Consider the following 22,355-nt stretch of genomic DNA (forward strand, 5'->3'; position numbering starts at 1 on the left):
TTTATCACCCAAGTGATAGACAAATTTGGTCAAGATGATAGAAGATTAGTTTTTTTTGTTTGACCAAAATTGAAAAAATAAAAATGGTTGGTCATATGTAAAAAAAGTTAAGAAATGAAATAAATTATAAGTATTCTAAATCTAGAAGTAACATTTTGAATCATGCCTTTCTCTGGAAAAAATCATGTGGACGCCCTTGAGTCAGACACTTATAATGGACGTATTTAATAATTCTTACTGCGATTTTTTTTATTGCATCAATTAACGAGAATATGCTATATAATTGTAAAATAATTTTTGTTTTAGTATTTATTACATTAAGAAAATATTTTCTACATTTTGTTTATTTATGTACATTCCAGGATCAAAAGTTATCACTATAATCGATCTTAGTCCACCCATTTTAAGACGATAGATAAATAAGATATTTATCTGCAATATTCTTTCTTATAGATCCATTATCATAACAGATAATTTAATTCACGGATATGATGCGCAGAGGCAGAGTTATAACATAGCTACGTAAATCCATAAACTAAGCATCAAAATTAAACAACAGCATCCAAAATAATTAATAATTCGAAAAAATAATCATTGCGCGCATATATCAAATTCAATTTTTTTTTGCAAGCAAGAAAACATTTCATAATTATATTATTTTCGAGAAATAATTAATTTCATATACAACGAATAATAAATGAATAATTGCAATTACTCACCCCATGATTGCTCCGTTGTTGTTGCCTGATGCTTTTTAGACTTCTCAGATTCCTTGATTGCGATCACACAACACAACACTCGCGAAAAAAAAAAACAGTTAATTACGATCGCGCGCGGACTAATCAACATACGGCAATCGCACGGCATTTGGCACGGCACTCCCGACTTTAATTGCTCACGCGATGCATATTTTATTGCATTGAGACGGGAAAGATAATGTAAAAAATGATATTATCCTACGAAATAATACGATACTTGATATCCCTAATGCAATACATTTTTAAACGCGTATATGTAGATTCTGCAAAAAGTACCGTTGATAAACGGTCATACTTTTTCGTCGCGCAAGTCACGCGATTCAGCGATTTGTATGTTATATTTCATTCTTTCGATGGCAATGATCTACAACATTACATCTAAATCGACGGTAAATTCAGAGCGTAATATCGTAACAGCACTAATTCTCGTCCCTTATCGCTACAAATCCTATTCTATATATATAAAGGAAGATGTCCTGACTGACTGACTCACTCATCAACGCCCAGCCCAAACCCCTGAACCAAATTTTTGCCAAAAGTATATGAAATAGGGGTAGAATTTTCCGGGGAGTGCCACTATGTGTATGGTTTTTTGTTACCGATTTCTTGGAAACCGTTTTTTCTAATTTTTCGGGAAATAATTGACTGAATCTCAAAGAATTGTAGATCAAACAGGGGTAGAATTTTCTGGGGAGTGCTATAAAGTGTATAATTTTTTGTTATCGATCTTTTTGGATGCCGGTTTTTTAATTTTTCCAATTTTTCGGGAAATAATTGACCGAATCTTAAAGAAGTAGTGGTAGAATTTTACGAGGAGTGTCATGATGTGTACAGTTTTTGTTACCGATCTTTTTGGAAACCGGTTTTTTTAATTTTTCCAATTTTTAGGGAAATAATTGATTGAATCTCAAAAAATTATACATGAAGAAGGAGTATAATTTCCCGGGGAGTGCTATAAGGATAAAGAATTTTACTTTATATACCCCAAGGGGCCTTAAAGGGCGTTTTGAAGGGACGTACCCAACCCTAACTTCCGAATTCATCCACTACCTTACTGTTTCCTTCTTTGGACCAACGGTTTAACGTCTCTTCCGAAAGACGGAGCCCAGTTTTCTCCGCGTCTTGCACGGAGGGGCGCGGTTTTTTCGGAAAAAAACTTTTCCATGATTCATGGCTCTAGTGGACTCGAACCTGGTTCCTCAGATTACGAGTCTGGCGCTCTACCACTAGACCACACCGCCGCCCCCGGGGAGTGCTATAAAGTGTACTATTTTTTGTTACCAATTTTTTTTGGAAACCGGTTCGGAATGACCGAATCTCAAAGAATTGTACATAAAGTAGGGGTTGAATTTTCCGGGGAGTGCTATAAAGTATATAATTTTTTGTTGCCGATCTTTTAAAAACCGGTTTTTTTAATTTTTCCAATTTTTCGGGAAATAATTGATTGAATCTCAAAGAATTATACATGAAGTAGGAGTAGAATTTCCCGGGGAGTGCTATAAAATGTACTATTTTTTGTTACCGATCTTTTTGAAAATCGGTTTCGAATGACCGAATCTTAAAGAATTGTACATAAAGTAGGGGTTGAATTTCTCGGGGAGTGCTATAAAGTATATAATTTTTCGTTACCGATCTTTTTGGAAAGGGCAATCTTATATATAAAACAAGAGAGAGAGACTATTTGCGTGTCTTAATACACATGTTCTCCGGGGCGAAGCCCGGCGGGGCATGCTAGTTTCAAAAAAATGCGTCACGCGGCTAGACAATCCCTAATTGTTTATAGGAAATTATTTTGTTTGTTGCGGTACTTAAATGCGAAGAGAATTGAGCACCTGTTGGCTCGAGATTCACAATACAAATGATGGCGCGGCGATCGCGGAGAAAAACAAGCACCGCGCGCCCGTGTCTGCCAAGATTGCTTCTAAGAAATATAGACGATACGTGTTATTAATTAATATACAGAATAAATTAATATTCCGAATATATCCTGTTTCTGGTACTTTAAATTTCGATAGTATTATGCATTATGTGCTTCGTTTTATGGACTTGTTAATTTTATTTATGATCAAGATAATGATTAACTTGTGCTCGATTGAGTGTATTTTGGAAATCTTATATTATACGAGACTTCGCTTAAAAAGAATTATTAAATTTAATGTCTATTTGAAGAATAAAATGTATTTTTCTTTCAATTGAGAGAATTATTAGTTCTTTTCAAATTTTTATTATTCAATAAATAGCAATTTTTATTAATTAATTTTTAGTATTTCCGAATACTTTTATATATTTCCCAAATCTTTCATTAGTTAAAAATTTATTTTCAAATAACTATTAGATTTAATAATGCTCTTTAAATAGAATAATTAATCACTTTGCGACTGTTGGCCGATCTCAATCACTTATAACTCAGAAAACTATTATAGTTTTTTTATATTGGAATTTCTGTTCTATAAGTTAGTCTTCAGAATACATTCTTAAAATATCGTATCGTAATTGCGAATTTTTATTATTTAATAAATAGCAATTTTTATTAATTGATTTTTATATTTCCGAATACTTTTATATATTTCCCAAATCTTTCATTAATTAAAAATTTATTTTCAAATAACTATTAGATTTAATAATGCTCTTTAAATAGAATACACTTCACTTTGTGACACATCACTTTGTGACTATTGGCCGATCTCAATCACTTATAACTCGGAAAACTTATAGCTTTTTCGCATTAGAATGTCTGTCTTAATTAGTCTTCAGAATACATTCTTAAAATATCGTATCATGATTACGGGGACATTTTGCACATAAGAAACGCGCGCAAGATTTATTTAACCATAGACCGTCGAGTTACGAGAGTCCGTTCTTTCTCACAGAAGATATCTACGATAAATAAAGATTTTACAAATGTGGGACGTACTATCCTGTGATATATGTATATATGAAAGACACACTTGTTAGCACAGTTCTCATATGACAATAAAAATGACAAACGACGGATGATCCGATCACATATTCGTATCATATGCGCAATTCCCATATGGACCGCTCTTCTTGCATCCTCTCTCGTACGTCGAAGGTGGCCATAAAAAAAATCTGGGTCTCTCGATCGTTGAATTTGATTTATCGAAAACCCCGCCGTAACATATGCTATTTTTATCCCAATGCTAAAGACGAAAAATCTACGATGTGATACTTCCACATGAAGTATATTTTTTCCCCGTCTATTGCATGTCGTTCCTATATACAAAGTAATACACGTGTCTGCATGAACTTACGTGACGCGTCGCGATGAGGCACGTCATATAAAATATTGATTAAAAATAACGCTCTCGTTCGACGTGTCGCGTCGATAATAGCCGATCCAAGATATCAATTTGGCAGGGAGCAATTTTTGCTATCGCGCGAGACTCATTCGAGTCATGAAAGCGCGCCGAGAACGCTCGTTCGCGTAATCGCTCCGTCGTCGACGCCCGCGCCGCAGGATTTTTTTTAACAGCCGCTTTAATGGGGTATTATTACCATTATACCTGCTCGTCTATCATCTGGTGTACGTACGGGGTTTCCACGACGTGGTCGCCGGGATACCCGTGGCCTCCGGGCCACGAAGCCGACGTTGCTGGGCCCTTTTAATGCCGGGACCGTCGCGCATTACTCACCGGGATGTAAAGTAGGCGAACATGCGTAGAGAGCGGAGCCAGCGGAGGCCTCCTCGTCTCGTATACCCGCGAGCAGGTACACAGGCGAGTACCTGTGGGTAGCACCGAGCATATATATCGCATATATCACACGTTTAAGTATCCGGTACGGATCCCTTTCGACCGTAAGCCTCGGTAAGCCTAACAGCGGACCCCCGGATCATCAAACAAAGACGCGCAGTCAGGAAGATTCGATCGGCCGTTGAATAAAATCACGCGAATCACATTCGCTTTTGTCCGCGCTGTAATCACAGAAATTTATGTGAAAATGTTTTTTACAAGCTCGCGCGTAATTTCTTGCTGTAACGTGCGCGTTGACGGCTGGGGGGAAAAACACGGAAATGTAACACGGATAATACGAAAAGATTAAAAACGATGACGATCTACATCTGCAAAGTGCACGCACGGCGAAAAGCGCGCGAAGAGTTTTTCTTTGATACGCGATAAATGAATGTCGCTTCTCTCGATTTTGCGTTTGTGTAAAGCGCGCGAAATCGTGGGTGATTTATTACAAAGTAAAACTTTAATTTATCGTTAACTTTAGATTGAGCTGATTTCGAAATTATGATTGATTAGCGCGTAAAAGTAAGTTCGAAGTCCATTAAAAGTCGAGCCATCGCCGCGCCGGCGAGAGTTTAAATTGTTGGAATAAGATTCGCCTCTTCGAAACGTTGTATTAAGTATCGCTGGGCAATGGCGCTATTAATCCTACAAGGGAAGTCGCGACACTTCATCGTAAAGATATAAGTATTCGTTTCTACGACACTCGGTCTTGGATAACTAGCGGCCGGAAATTAAATTCCGCGCGCATCTCCTTCGGCTCTTGCTACCCGCGAATGTATTCATGTGTTTCTGTCACTCTTGACGGGCACGACGACGACGACGACGACGACGACGACGACGACGACGACAACGAGGACGACTATGGCGTAAAAGCTCGCGCGTTATATTTTCCGCGATAGCGCGAATTATGCGTCGTCACACGCGCACCTCATCTAAATTTGTAATGACATTTTGCACGTGAAGTGTACCCCATTTAATTACCGAGGACATCGCTCGCAACGGACTATCTGTAGTATTTGCGCTCATAATGAACGTGGAACGCAGGTCGCGTACGTAAAACGCAGGATACAGACTTAAATTCAACTATTTTGTGCGTAGGACTCTATCTTTTAAAAATTTGCAAAAATGCTAAGTGCATTTTCTTTATTATTCTTTTCACCCATTTTATAGTATAAGATTTTTAAAAGATTAGTTGACATCTCTCCAAACGTTTTATGATAACATAAAGTCGACCTTCTACAACATTACTTGCCATAACGAAATCTTCAGATTTTCTCTTCGATTCACTCTTCGACTTTCCAACAACGAAGTAATTAGCGCTTATTAATGTTGCGAGTTTATGTGAACTATATTTTATCTGTTAGTTTATATTTTACCGTTAATTTTTAATCCTTGACATTATTAATTTTATACTGAAGATGATTTGATAACAGAAACGTATATTGTACCTATATAGGTTCGGTTTTATTTTATAAATACAATGTTTCAACGTTAACACGGTTAACCCAGTTGCGGCTCTATGCTCGTTATACTTCTTGATAGTTGATTTATTAATCGTGAACCTCTGATACTGAATTATAAATTTTTTTTTTATATTCGACAGAATATTATTTCATGAAAATTTAATTAATAAGCAAACGGGTAATTGTTTCTAATTAAATGTCGACCTCTCGTAATTCAATCCGTTGCACGATGGCATAATTCTCGCGGATGCCGCGACGATATTCTGGATTCCCATTAGATATCATCAACGCGCGACGTTCCTAAAGCTTCGATCGCGTCACGGGACGAGATAATGAGCCTCGTTAAGCGGCCGGGATAAGGGCCTTTTCGCCGAGAGACTCTTGCGGTGAAACTGCAACTCAGTACGCGTTTGGGGTCGTACAAACTCGCACGGGCGAATTGGAGCGATATTTAAAGGCCGCATCGTACCCGGCATTCACGTGTCGAGACTTCTTCCGGACCCGGCGGGAAGTTTCTCCCGCTCTCGTTATCCTCGGGAATCGGGCGAACTCTTCTCGCCAAGTAAGGCGTAACGACCAAACTGGCTGTGCCAAGTGGATCGTCGACTCGAACACTTTTTCTATGGTTTTCTCTGCGGAATCCCGCCTGCGCCATAGTCATAAGCGCCATAAGATTCTTGAAAACATTCACCTCGTAAGAGCAGGAACGAGCGGACAGTGGGAAAACGCGAATACAAATAGACAATACGAGCGAAAATGGAGACTTCTTTTCTCCCGACCATTCCCTCCCGTCTGTTTAAAAACTATGGAAAAACCATTGTGTAGGTCCACAAACGACCGCGCTGTTCGTCCAAGAGAGATGGGAAAAAGGAGAATATGAATAAATGAATCATTGGCTCGTATAGTGGGCCGTACTAAGCCGCGGCGAAGTAAACCGGCGGGAAAAAGATGAAGAGAGCTCGCTCTCTCGCGCGCGGGAGAAAGAGAGCGAGAGAGGGATGCAATGGGTGAATAAAAGCTATGTCGAGCAGATGGCTGGTGCGGCCATTAGCTAATGGATCCCTAACACCAGTCTACGAGAGTCATCCGCCACGAGGCACAAACCGGTAGGTGGATGCAGTCATAGGTGGCGGCGGGTACCTACACCCTTTCGCTAACCGCCGCCGCCCGACCGCGTCAAGCCGGCGGGATCGCGTGATTGCATCCGCGCTAAATCACAAACGGATCGGCGAATAGCGTGAGGGAAAACTTTTTCTCCGGCCTCGGCGTCCCGACGCCGACGTATCGCGCGGCGTCGATTCGATCGACTTTTGCCGGAGAGGAAGAATGTTGGCCCACGTTAAATCTACACACATCCACCTCCGTGCGATTTCATATAATTTCCAATCACTTAACGTATCGTCCTGTCTCGCCGGTGTATCGAGACCTTGTGAATAATAAAGGCACACCGTGCCGTGCGAGAGCGAACGAGTGTTTCTAAATAAATGATATCCAGCCGGATGAGCGCTTCCGCTGCATCCCAGGTAAAAAGGGACCGCCCGCCGCGGAGATCGATAAACGAATTGGCTGTCGTTACACGGAAATTATTGTAGTACGCTTTCTTGCGCCAAATGGATGCCGTTACTACTTTGTTCGAGATAATCTTCGAAATTGATAGCCGTCGAAACATTTTCTTTCGCACGTGCGTCTTACATCATTTACATATTTGAAAGTCAGCATCACGTTATGTAAAGAGTCCAGACTCCAGTTTTCTTTTAGATTTTATATTTACTTAATTTGTCTTGAAGCTGTGATATATTTTATTAAGTTATTTGCGCGATAAGAATTAATTAGAAAAATATAAGATTGATTTTCTCAACATTCTACAAAAAATTTATTATTTGCAAAAAAAAATAGATTTCTTTGAATTTAATTTCTTTAATTCAAAGAAGTATAAATTTAAGAAAACATTTTTTTGAGTTTAAAATATTTTCTCGAATCTACTTCTTTGAATTAAGGAAACTAAATTCAAAGAAATCCATTTTCTTGCAAATAATAATTTCTTTTTCAATATGTAATGTCAAATTATTCGTTTTCTTCCTTCGCGTGCGTATATTTCTGATATCTAAAATATATCGCTAGAATAAAAGAATAACTTTGAACAAGTAAGTATCTATCAACTTTGCGTTGATAGACCCTTGATATGAAAAATGAAGTTGAGAAAAATGCGGGAACACATCCTCAATTCGATCTCGCTTCGTGTTGTCATTCCGTCGCCGTTCTTACCGTCGACGCTCAGGAGAAACGTACACGTGCGTGTACAGACACTTTACAGAGGCGTGACGGCGGCGGTGTAAGGGGGTGCGCGCGACGATTCCGGCAAGCGCTCCCAATTACCTAAAATACACCCAACGCAGCGTCCCTTGATCTGTATAATTAACGCGTTAATCGTACCGCGCGGCCACCGGCGCGTGAGCGTGAAGCGCGTCGCTTTCCAATTTGCGAACGGCACTGCATTGTCGCGCAACGAAAGCAATCGTTACGCGCGATGATACGGCTGACGCGTCATGGCTCAGCAAGCGTTCGTTAATTGAACACCGCGGATTAAAATCCACGATGGCTCGCCGACTCGTGTGTCACAGTTCCCAAGAAGATCGATTGGAGAGTCATTGACTTTTTCCGCGTCGCGACTCGCGGCATTTCGATCAAATTCGGCGGCGCACAATTAAAATCACTTGTCTAAATCACTATTGACTAATATTGAAATCAAATGACTTGGATTTCCGACATATTTAATTAAAAAGAGATTGTCCTAGATTATTTACTAACTTTGTAAGCATTTATCAGAGAATAATTTCACTTCATACTCGTTTTTTCAAACAAATAAATCATCGGTTTCCCGAATTTTGAAATCTGTTATAATTTTTTCTTTTTGTAAAATGGGAACAGTAAAAATTCTAATCCTAATATACATGATCTAAAAAATTCAACATATTTATCTGCAAAAGGTAAAAAATATTTAAGTCTCCTTTCTCCTTATACGATGCAAATTTAATCAAAATAAGAATTTCACTAATCATAGTAATCATAATAACGCTAATATTTCTACTTAAACTCTTCTATACCTAATGGATTGAAGTAGAAAAGTCAGGAAAGATTAAGAATAAACTGCAAATTACAACATGAACATCTGAACTGAACGCGTCTCTCAATATTCTAACGTTATCAGAAATGACAGAAATTTTCATTGTTATCGCGCAATAGTGTCATTAGAGTTAGTGTCGCGGTACATAACTAAAGCAAACATCAGCAGTATAAAGCTGCAATCGTCGTCCGCACTGACGGCAGTTCGCGGCGAATTCCGCGTTGTCGGAACGTTAATGTGGAAACGTACTCCTTTACATCGCGCTGCGAAACGCGCTCTCGTAGGTGGAGATAGGGTTAACCTTAGGATTCAGTAGTTCGTCTGCGAGGCGTCTTAACGTTTTGAAACACCGCAGCTAAATATTCATCGCGTCGAAACGTAAGCACTGAACATCTGCGTTGCGCAGCCAACAGCCGCCCTTAAGCCGCTCTAATCCGGCGTTTCACGAATAGCGGAATTAAAATTACACCACGACGACGAACTGTCTCTTCCTCCTCTCGAGTCTCGTTCTCAAGAAAGACCCGTATGGAAAATTAAAAAAAAATTACCTCGACTATTTGCATACTTTTAAGAGACAAAGATATAGAAATGTGAAAAGTAGAATTTTTACAGGCTATTTTTTCAGTTTATTTCCTTGTCGAAGTTTATATTCTTTAACGATAATGATATAATAATCTTTGATAAATTAATCTTGAATTAAATCTCTTTTTTAGAAATGATACAAGAATATAATTCTTTACAATTCTGTAATTTGCAATATTTTTAGTATTTTCATAATTTGAATTACGATTATTGTTTTGCTAAACAAAAAATTTCGCACAGTCTATTTGAAATGAAAAGATAAAACTGTTTCTTTTGTTAAACTTTATTCCCTTCAGATTTTCGATTACTTTAAATTCAAAATAACATTGATATCCCAACGTTGACATAATTTCTCTTGTAATGTCTTCCATTCGAAAGGAAAAGCGTTGAATTTGGGGCAGTGCATAGTTAGGAGAAATAACTTCGTCGCTGTGCGCATTCCTGAATTAATGCCACGAAGCGGCGTATTTCTACGCGATACGTATATATCCGGACAAAACCGGTGCGGTGATATGAGTAATTACGGGCACGGAGAAATTCGCTAGACGGAGGACTTGGATTCGCTTTTAAACTTTCCGAAATGCGAGTGTGGCGTGGTGCATTGGGCGTAAACTCCCGGATAAGTTGCCACCACAATTCACTTCGCCATCGACTACCTCTCCGTCGCATTGTTTCCATTCATTCTAGGTATGCGTACGCCCTTTGTCAGACGCTTTTGAGCGTCATTGTGCCGAGAATACCGAGCAAACATACTCTCGCATCTCGAAGTAGCCGCGTAATCTCACTCGATAGCCCGACATCTAGGAACCGGAGCGAACGCGTTCACGGTCAGAAACGGATCGATTCTAGGCGCCGAAATGAAATAAATAATATATCCGAGAGAGAGAGAGAGAGCTCAATCGCCCTTTGAAGTTTTCTTTTATTTCACATCAAATAGCAAAGAAGAACCGCTCGCTGCATCCTCATAGCGGCGCATCTTGCGGCTTTGCGTAATTAATCAGGAACGGCTCGAGTACCTTACGGAAGTTATCATTCGCGATAATTAAGCTAATTGCCGATCAATAATTCGCCGTGCGCTTGACCGCGATCGAAAGTAGGACGGCTAATAACCGGGCAACGAGAAGATCGCGGGAGGCGCACAAAGCGCCCTTGAATATTCAGCCGAAAGTAAATCGACGCCGTATCCGGAGTAGGAAGATAAATACCGGAATGGATCTCGAATAAATCAGAGAACGGGGAAGGAGAACGCGCGCGCATCTCGCGTCGGGCCGCTGCACTGGGCCGCGATCCAAGAATTTATTCGCCCATGTCGGCGTATAAAAATTTCAACGTTATTAGGATTGGATGCTCTCCGGCCTGGCCGGCCCGGTTCCTCCTCGTGCTATCCGTGCTGTTCGGGATATTCCGATGCGATGTGTACGAGAGCGAGAGCGGTGTGTCTCTCGTCCGGCCGACGCCCATTCCCCGAACGCAAGATTTTTTTGCCTCTCGCCGAACAGGCAGAAATCGCGAAAAGCGGGGTCCGTTTGTGCACAAATCAGCATCAGCACGGCTGCGTTTCTGCTCGTCAAGCTTTTTTTGCCGTGCCACTTATACCTATCTGGGATTTGCAGGAATCGAGCGCCGTGACACACGACTCCGCGGGCGAGATGGCTAACGTGACGCATATTCTCAAGTTGGATTAGTCGGCGTGATCGATGGCTCCAGACATCGATTCCACTTTAAGTTGACGGTATCGAATACCGGGATATATTTTTTTCCTTCGAGAGAGCGTTTTCACTTTCGTATCGATACGTGAACGGAATGCTCGTGCCGATAGGTGCTTCGATTTTTATAATTTACAGTTAATAAATTGGATCTACAAATATAGAATCTGCAAGCTGTGAAAATTTGGATAGCGCGCGACGAGATTTCCATTTCTGGCAGTCGCGCGACGTATACAGGTCAAAAATACACGAGTATATAATCCAAACCCGGCATGATAGCGAAGTGCCGCCATCGTGTCGCGTCGCGTCGCGCATGCAAACTCACCGGAAATAAAAGTTTAACTCGCACATCCCGGAAGAGTCGGCCTGATCCGCGGCTCTCTCCGCCCTTCGCCCGTAAATCTTCCTGCCCTACGAATTTCGCCGCTTGATCTCCCGTGAATATCGACTGACCCCCCGAATACGGGGTGTATCGATTCGACGGTGGCTATACGTACCTAAACGAAAGTTCAGAAACGGTGCTTAAGGTCGATCATGGCGAGACAAGGATGGCTGTTTTTTAGGCATCAACGTGGCGTTTTCCAGAGCATCGCTTTAACAGACGGGATCGTGGGCGAAAGAAGAGGAGGAAAGCAAAAAGACCGAGAAGGGAAGAGAGCAGTTTATATTATGTTCTAAAAGAGTAATCCTCTCAAGAATCATTGACAGTAGTTAAGAAGTTAAGGACGTTCTCTCGTCCTTATACTAGAGAAAACCGATTTTCTTAGGATTTTCTTGAAACTGTGAATATACGTTAATTTAGGTGTGCTTTATGCGTGGTATAAATTTCAGTATCTCTTCCGGTATAAAAAATCAAGATACTGAGCCTAAAAGTTTCAACTTTTACTAATGAAAAGGTTTTCCAGGCCAAACGGTAAGAGATACGAGGTTGGCCAAGAGGACCAAAGTTGCTCCTCTCGTCGAGTTCTATAAGGAAAAAATCCCAAAACTAAAAAAAAAATAAATTTAAAATTTTTTTTTAAACTTTGAGGCTCAGTATCTTTATTTTTTATACCGGAAGAGGTACTGAAATTTATACCACGCATAAAACACACCTAAATTAACGTATATTCACAGTTTCAAGAAAATCCTAAGAAAATCGATTTTCTCTAGTATAAGGACGAGAGAACGTCCTTAAATACAACTGATAGCTAAAAAAAATATATACCGTATATAAAGAGTCGTATATGAAACAAATACAAGTTGTCTGTATATTAAATTAATTTAAGAAAAGTCTTTAATTAATTTAAGCAATTATAAATATGAATTCGAAATATATGTTTTATAATAAGAAGCTATAAATATCACAAAATTTCGTTACCTAACTCAACCCAAGTGATGATATATGTATAGTAGCTTTATTTCTCCCTAACAAAATAATTCACAAAATTGCGTTACCTAATTCAACCTAAGTGATACGTATTTCAAAAAAAGATGTGAAATCTTTAAATTGCGCCAATTGCAAAGAGAATATATACACTTTGAAAAATAATTTTGCAACTACTTTTAAAAAATGAAACAAAATTGTGTTACCTAACTCAGCCCAAGTGGTATGTATCTTTGTATTCCTGAGAGTCTTTCTATCAACCCAAGTGGTAGTAGTTTTAATTCTCCTTGATAAAATTATAATATTACAAAGAATTATTTTAATCACAAAGAATTAAAGAGGTAACATTATAAAATAAAAATATTTAATTAAAATAAAATAAATAAATTTTTCTTGTAAAAAACTTGGCGCTGCTTTTTTAAGGTCAACCCAGACAAACTTGCATAGGTGCATAAGCATATGCATAAAGAGATGGATTGGTCTATTTCCTTTTGCACATATACATGTAAACCAATCAATTTCTTACGCTTATGTTTATGCGCTATGCAAATTTGTCTGGATAAGAGCCTCCGCACAAGACTCTCGTATGATAGCGTAGCGTAACGTAACGTGGATTAACGCACAAGAAACGTATCGGTTAGAGCCTCCGCATAAAATTTTCGTATGGTAATGTAACGTAGATCAACGCACAAGAAACGTATTGACGTATAAAGCGTCATCTACAATGGCAGCAGGAGTATACAGTAAGACGTAAGCAGTAAGTTATTGACTAATGGGATTTTTACAATTCAAGAATAATCGACTGTGATTGGTCAATAGAATAGCTTACTGTTTACGTCTTACTGCATACTCCTGCTGCCATTGTAGACGACGCTTAACGCCGTAACCGATACGTTTCTTGTGCGTTGACCCACGTTTCGTTACACTACGTTGCCATACGAAAGTCTTGTTCCAAGGTTCTAAACCTTAAAAAAGCAGCGCCAAGTTTTTTACAAGAAAAATTTATTTATTTTATTTTAATTAAATATTTTTATTTTATAATGTTACCTCTTTAATTCTTTGTGATTAAAATAATTCTTTGTAATATTATAATTTTATCAAGGAGAATTAAAACTACTACCACTTGGGTTGATAGAAAGACTCTCAGGAATACAAAGATACATACCACTTGGGCTGAGTTAGGTAACACAATTTTGTTTCATTTTTTAAAAGTAGTTGCAAAATTATTTTTCAAAGTGTATATATTCTCTTTGCAATTGGCGCAATTTAAAGATTTCACATCTTTTTTTGAAATACGTATCACTTAGGTTGAATTAGGTAACGCAATTTTGTGAATTATTTTGTTAGGGAGAAATAAAGCTACTATACATATATCATCACTTGGGTTGAGTTAGGTAACGAAATTTTGTGAATTATTTTGTTAGAAAAAAATAAAGCTACTACCATTTTAGATTTTTAGATTTACAACATACATTGCGCGTGTACTTGGCGCCTTTTTTTACCTTTTTTGAAAAAGGTAATTTTGTACTGATATCATGCATTTTGTAGTGATAAGCAAGTATCGGCAAAAAATGTCCATTTTTTATTTTTTAATTATTTACAAATTGACAATAACAACTAATTAAATTTTTATTAAATTTATATATATATACATATATATAAAACCTTTTATTTTTTACAAATATACATATATGTGTATTTATATTCGTATTATATAGAGAATCGCTATAACATTAAATGTAATAATAGTTATAATATAGAACATTGTCTCCTATTTTTGAAATTTATTAAATATGTATTGATTAAATACGTATTTATTATATTTAATGTTATTCTTGCAATTCTCTATGTTAAGTGGATATAAATACACATATATATCGTATATATACATATATATAACATTAACATGTTTTTTAAATCATGTTTATCTGCAATAATTAAATTATTTATATTAAACCAATTATTTTTTAAATAAAAAATTTACCTGACAATGTGATTATTCCTTATCCACTAATTATTAAATTTTCAAATAAGTAATTATTTATGTATTAAAAACACATGAAGAATATAAAACGGTGCGAAACTGGAAACTACTGGAACAGATTCGGGTCTGGACTAGTTATTTATTGGTTCGGATTCCTTGACTGCTTGAACAGATCGACTAAGAAAAAGTTTATTATAATGGACCATTTTCCCGAAAATATTACATACATGGATCCAACTTGTATCAAACCTATGAATATTAATACGTGATTATAATCGATATAATTGTATATATTTATTTTTGTACAGTTATGTTCAAGAAATGACAAGAGATGATACATCTAATATTTGTAAATAGATTTCTGTTAGAGGATCTGATCATGGATTAATATTTTAATACTGTTTCTGATTGTTATCGGAATGAATTAAAGTATGGTTTTGTATTTTCATATTGTAATTATTATATTCAAGTCATTAAACTATTCATGTATTTTTATTTTTCCTCCAAATGTTTGCGAAAACTTAACTATTTAGTAGAGCTACATAATCGAGTAAATGAATTAAATATTATCACATAACTGAATGAATTAAAATCACAGTCCTTAAAAATACAATGTAGCTAATATATATTAATTATAAAATAGATTATAATATATATATAATCAGCTGTTTTATAATGAATCAATTGTACGATGAAACAAAGTTATTTATCTGGTTATAATATTTACAGTCCTTGAATCTGAATCCTTTAAACAAAATTGGACAATTCGTTGAATCTAAGATCAGATTTTAGCTTTCTTCCTATTTTTATCCGACACTGTATACTTGTCGTAACTTTTCGTTGGATCAAAAGGTTCCCATCTACTCGCTGGAAAAATGTGTTTGTTCTTCTCGTACCATGATCTAATGAGAAAAACATAAAAGAGAATTATACAAAGTATTCTTTTAATAATAAATACCTAAGTAAAACTTTTCCGACATGTGATTCCTCGGTTTCGACAGAAGCATCGTGCTTAATACGAATATCATCGTGAACGTCAAATGTGAACAGAGGCCCGCTCTTTCCTCGTGCCTAATCGCAATATTACATACATTAAAATAACATGCCAACATTGTGATATTGCTTCATAAGTTTTATCATTTAGTATATTTACCTTAGTTACAATAAAATTAGTTATAGTTGCAGTAAAACGTATAATGGTGCGGTAATATAAGATTCTCCTTGACATACATTAACTGATCTGCCATTACTGTTTTAAGCTCGCTGAATTCACGCCTCAGAACTTCTAAACATCTCTGAAGAACCTAATAGATAGAATTACCTGTGTGTAAAAATTTAATTTATGCAGCAGAACATTATATATCATGCCAATGTTACTCCAAAAGTGACACTGGAGTATTTTAATAACTTAAACGTTCTCTAAACCACTGAGAAATTCACCTTTCTTCATTATAACACTCCGCCGATGGTCAGATCCATCCCAATAACTGAATGTGATCTCAATTTCTTCTTCCTTCAACGCGTTCTGCTTTCTACCCCATTCTTGTCTCAATTCTTCCCTAAGTTTATTTTCCTCCTCGTCCCTTTCGATAATTCCTTCGCGTGTAAACGGGATTGATCTCCTCGGCATCAGCTCCCTGCCGTCAATATATACCTGTGAACAGGCTCCTTGATCTCCTCGGTATCAGCTCTCTGCTGTCAATATGTAATACCTCTACAAAGTAAAAATGTATTGTATAATCAGAATACTAGCAACGTGCACAACTTCATTTGAGGTTATAATTGGGTACAACATTCATCGCACGATACTGTTATAATTGCAAATCGGAAACGTACCTCGAGTCCAGCTCTTCTGCGATCAACGAAGTCGGGATCGAACGTGTCAGTCGTCACTTTCTGCCAAGCGTAGAGAACCTTCTTTTCCGGCAGCGGTGGTAACACGATGTAGGGATACGAAATCTCGGGATAAGCACGAAGCAATTCAATTTTCAATTCAGTATATCGCCGGCACGATTACGGTGTTACTGCCGTTTCGCGTACGCGCGTATGCGCGCGTTGTCGCACCTTATACCTCGCGACAGCGTGCGGCTCGTGCAAACGTTAACGCGCGGCCGCAATCGCGCGGCAGAAACGCCTCGTGTGAACAGGCTCCTTGATCTCAGTATCAGCTCCCTGCTGTCAATATAAAAAATAATATAATAGGTTATTAACCTGTATGTATAAACACTCACGTAAACGTAGTATAAACAGTAAATAAAATAGTACAAGTATAACAGTAATATATAGAATAAGATAATTATAGGATAATTACATAAAACAATTACCTTGAATTAATCGTCGCGTCGCGTAAAGAGTCACGGTCGGTCTCGCTCCGCGCGTACTACCGTGTCTCTCTCGAGATAGGTTATAACTGATGAACTGACTGACACTCTGACAGCGCGCTAAACGAACGCACTGTCTGCACTGCACTGCACTGCACTGCACTGCGATACTAACGCTGCTAGCCGCCAGTGTCGAAAAAAGTGAAAGTGACGTTCTCTGTTTGTTACATGTATGTTATAATGAATGAGAGCGGTTGACGTAGAAAGTATCTTAAAAAAAATTTTTGACATTTGGACTTTGCGTCGCAATATCTCCGCTCGTAGGGCACGTAGCGGAATATTATAAGAGAAACCCCCCCCTAATTGGACCCCAAGCTATCGATCAAGCCTAATTAGAACTTGATCCGTTCACTCGTTATCGAGATCTCAACATCTCGTATACTCGCAACCCGTCGCGTCGCGTAAAAGAGTCACGGTGCGGTCTCGCTTCGCGTGTACTTGGCGCGAGACACTACCGTGTCTCTTGATTATGTTACAAAATAATTTTATAAAGTATCTGCAAGTGCATATTATATTAATTTATCTATTTAAAAAAAAATTAATCTTTTATAATGCTTATAAAATACGCATTTGCCGGAAGTTTTTTATTATAATGATAATGCAATAATTACAAATTGCACGAAAATAAATAAACGTGCATCAGTAGCCCAAATAGAAACACACGTAATAAAAGACAGACAAGTTAATTGATATATCCTAAGTTACTTGGTGTAATAAAATTCCAAAAATTCGGCGATTCAAACGAAACAGATTTTTTAACGTGCAACAATCTGGTGAAAAGGGAATCTTGTCTTTTCGCACGGAACAAAAGGTGAAGAAATGAAGGTGAGAGAGATGGCGAGAGTACCGGCAGAGGAAGAAGAGATTCGAGGGGGATGGATAGGTCGCTTGTGTCTGTCCCCGAGGGCTCAGCTGCGGCGGCACCACGGTGATCGATGTCTCCACTCTCCGCAATTTGAACAATGTCCCGCTGTCTTGGGCCACACCGCTCACTCTTTCGCTCTCTTTCACGTCGCTGAGCACCCTCCCCCCACCTCCCTTCTATTTCGTTCTCCTTCTCGCTGTCTCCGCATTCTCCTTCTCGAACGCCATTCCCGGCATTCCCCGGCAAAATGAACGTTATACGAGCGAAAAGGATGCGAGTCCATTCTTATTTACTATTCCGGCAGAGCAACGGCGAACGGCAAGAAACAAGAATGCGCGTACGGCGAATCGGCGGCGGGTCGGGAAAATGGGGTGGACGATGAGAACCGCGATGAGAGACTTTCCGTCGAGTCGTGAGAAAGTCTACACAATCGGAAGTTCCCTCCTTTTTCCCCCGACGCGAGCTAAGTAAACAGCGGGGATGAAAATTTCCGAGACGTGCCTCGAAAGCGATCCGCCGGAGGACCTCTCTCGCGCTCGCTCCTTTCGCTCGTACCGTGCAAATAATAGGTAACTAAAGGCAATCGAGTACCATCGATGTCTATTATTGATATTCCGGGTAGATTTTCCGTGTTCGCAGTGTTCACCGTTTTAAGCGATTAGCGAGGCCATTGTCCCCTATTTTAAAACGCACGTCGCGCTAAACGCTTCCCTGAACGAGATAGCATTTCTTTTCTTTTTCACGAAGGCACGCACGAATTGGCCGCTCCACGTTTGGACAGAGATAAAAGGGCCCACCTTTGTAGAGCTCTTTGCGAGCTCGTGAATTAATCACGGCGCTCGGCTTTTCCGTCGCGCGATGGATTCAAAAAATTGAAGTAATCTTTCGCCGTAGTAAGAGGGCTAACCTGCATAATTTCGGAATAATATTTTATATCCCATTCGCGCGCGTTATTGCCTCTCCGCCCGCGGATTCTGCAAAAATAGATTTTAAGAAGGTTCCAGGGTCCCTCGTAGCTTTATATGTAGGTATACGTGAAACTCGCGCGCACTTGAAAGAAAATGGTGGATCGGGCGAGCATTGAAACAGCCTTTCCCAGTGTCCTACGGATCGTAAACCGACCTCCAGAATACGAATGTGCATCCTTCCGCAATTGAACTTCCCCGTAACGCGATGAGACGCCCCGCCCCGGTTAGCTAGTAACATACCCGGCAAGTATTAGTTCTCAAACCGCGAAGCATACTTAACAGACTGGAATTGGCTGTCCCGACACTGAGCCGTTCGGCATTTGGTCCGCCCGGCTTTAGAGAGTACTTCAGCCGTTACTCCTGCGAGGTATAGGTACAAGATACTCGAGTTTGAGTGGTTCTTGCCCGGTATCACTTTCGCAGCGAGGCAGCATATTTGGTAAGATAATACCTGGGAACTTCGGATTGACAATAGGTTGACACTACAATAGCCAACGCGCAATATAGCGTATTTTCATTGTTATCACGTTACGCTGTGCGTCGGACGTTCGGCGGCCAGTGTTTTCATGGAGATTAATGGCACTGAAGTATAAGTTCAAGTCGGTTGATATTCGGTTGAAAAATATAATAAAGTCACGAATTTGATTAGCAAACTCGAATATCAAAATTGCGATATGTTTCTTCGTCTTTCCTCTTTGCTCTTGCTGTTATTAATTTTCCTCGAGATATCTTTTGCAAAACATTTACAGTTGCAATTGATACGACGCTCGAGCCATTCGCTCGGAATCAACTGTCCGAAGTCTCCGAGCTTCGAGCAGCGCGCAAACGAACCCCTAACTTTAACCGTCGACTCATCCCTCTTCGGCGAAACTTTCGTCTCGGCATAATTCTGTGCCGAGCTTCGGTGTCCTCGCAGAAGTACGTACTACTAATTAATCCTTTTAACAGCGCTTAAATTTAATTAATCTCAAAGTTATGTGGTCGATCTCAGTCGCGGGAAGCCGTTTTCCCTCGCGCCCCACGTCCTTCGCTTTTTGCCCGGTAATTCGCCCCTTGGAAATCGTATACATTAACTGAGCTTTGGAAATCTGATTTGATGGTCTTCGGCCCCTTTTCGAGCGTTCCCCCTTTTCCTTCATCGCAATCTTCCCGCCCACTCGCTATTCTCGGAGTACGCCTCTTTCTCTCTCTCGCGACTTATCAACGTCATCTTCCGCGGTACATGTTTCTCACGACGAGCATTAGTTTTTCCACCAACGTTTATGCCGCTCTCTCGAAATTACATACAGTCGCATAAGGTTTTCGAAAGGCGGAGGAAGAATTCCTGCGTATCCCTCCCGGGCAATTATCCGTCTCCCTTTGTCGTTGCTTTCTCGTATTACTTTCTATCCTGTCCAGTCGAGCGGTACGCAATAAAGGCGAAGTTTCCTCTTTTCCCCCGCTCTTTTTTTCTAGAGCATCTTCTCAGAAATGTGAAGTCGTGAGATTTGTTTTACTCGCGAATAACTTGATTGTACCGCGGAGGACTCCGGGTGAATAATAACGCGCGTCGCGGCGGAAAAGGGAACCGGTTAGCGCGAAAGGTAGCTCTCGGGTTGGCTCTCTCGCAATAAAATCTCGTAAAGGTTTACACCATGTACAATAAGCTGTTTATTTAATAAAGCGCAAAACCGATGACAATATCGCGGAAAGTAATTACCGCATAACTGGTAAAGCTCTCCCGGTCTCGCTCCTGCTTCAATAACGCGAGACCTTCGCGACGGCAAGTTAAACAAACTGTCTGAAACTTTGCGGAAGAACGGAAGAGAAGGGGAAGAGAGGAGGCGCGTCTTATGGGAATAGTCGTCGCCGATTGATCGACCGCGCGCGCCCGCCACAAAAGCTTATCCGACCTGGTATGCCCCGCTTTGTATATCCTTGCAGCGCGGTCTATGATCCGACCGAGGGAAAATTTACGGTCTCTCTACACTTCCTGTTCTATCCGAAACCAGAACCGCCTGTGCCCACCGCCGCCGCCGCCGTCGCCGCGCCGGTTGTTCTCTCCGCATTATCGATACCGGGCCCCGCTAAGTTTCGACCGGGAGAGGAAACGCGCTGCACACACTAGCCGATAGGGGATAATCAATCTCGAAACGGAACGTCTCCCCGGAGAGGTCGCGAGTTGGCTCGGCGAGGTCGTGTGCGGGGGGGGCTAACCCGGTGGTGTGTGTCGTGTGTGTGTGTGTGTGTGTTTGGGTTCGCGTGCTAATTTGCTCTAACCTAATGAGAGACCGGCTTGCACAAACTCTTCCCCGGTTTATTCGACCGTATACCGGACCGCATACATGTAGGCATGTGTACTGAGCCATGGGCGTAGCCGTCGGGTATTCAGACGCGAAGTCTTGCGGAAGCGATCACCCGCCTCGCGATTATACGATCGTTTACGAATAATCGCGAGAGGTATTATTCAACGATGCGCCACCCAACGATGCAAAGATCCTTTCTCTCCGCTTTTTCGCGATAAAAGGAAAAATCTTCGTCAAATTTTGGACGCGGGCGAGTCCACCGTGAAATATTCCCCCGAAATTATGCATAATAGCACGGCCGTATTTTGATTTTACAATGCAGCAACCGTAACCTATGAACATAATATACGCGAATGCAAATTTGGTCTAGGTAAACTGGCTTTACGGCATATTAGCCCTCGCGTGGGTCAACCTGAGGCTAATGAACAAATTTTTCATTATTACCAAACAAATATGATGGTATTCATAGACTTTGCATTTATAATGTCATACAAATTATTTATCTTAAATCAACATTATGTCACCAGCATTAATTTCGGAGTTAATTAGTAAGCTACATACAGTAAATTAATATTTACTTCATTACTATTGATGGAATTAGATTGACCTTTTTTATGTAATGGCAAAAAAGCCTAATTGATCTCTGAAAGTTTAATGTGTTCGACTAGAAAAGCGAAATGTATTCATTTCATCGTATTAAATATGTAACGCACAATTCCCCCTTGACGTAAGTAGTAATATTCCTAACAGGCAAGACAAATTTCATCAAATTGAATGTTTCGCCCAAATCGACGGCAGACACGAAACGACCGAAAGAACCTGGTTAGCTCTCGACGAGACGACTACGAATCGATACGCCGTTACCTTGGCCGTAATTGTATTATTTACGTGACGACGTTTCTGCTGCACAGCTGAGTCGATACCCGCGAGGCAAATGTTAGCGCAACAATTAAATCGCCGGAAGAGGAAGAGGACGGAAGGCGACGTGGCACGGCACGGCATGGCATGGCGGCGCGCGTCCTTTTTCACCCTTCGTGAATGCGAACTACGTGGCTGCTCCGTAGACGCGAGGCGTCATTATGCGGAAGCCCGAATGAATCGCGACAAAAGGAGGGACG

The 22,355-nt window shown here is 39.9% G+C and overlaps 1 protein-coding gene and 1 pseudogene across 1 annotated transcript in view; one reads left to right on the forward strand and one right to left on the reverse strand.

The window, feature by feature from the left end:
- Nucleotides 1–22,355, forward strand: part of LOC139816837 (discoidin domain-containing receptor 2) — a 194,176-nt gene that overhangs the window by 44,723 nt on the left and 127,098 nt on the right. The window lies entirely within an intron of this gene.
- On the reverse strand, nucleotides 14,885–17,266 carry LOC139816839 (protein FAM50 homolog; annotated as a pseudogene).

This window comes from Temnothorax longispinosus, chromosome 7 (assembly GCF_030848805.1).
Source record: "Temnothorax longispinosus isolate EJ_2023e chromosome 7, Tlon_JGU_v1, whole genome shotgun sequence".
NCBI classification, from domain to species: Eukaryota; Metazoa; Arthropoda; class Insecta; order Hymenoptera; family Formicidae; genus Temnothorax; species Temnothorax longispinosus.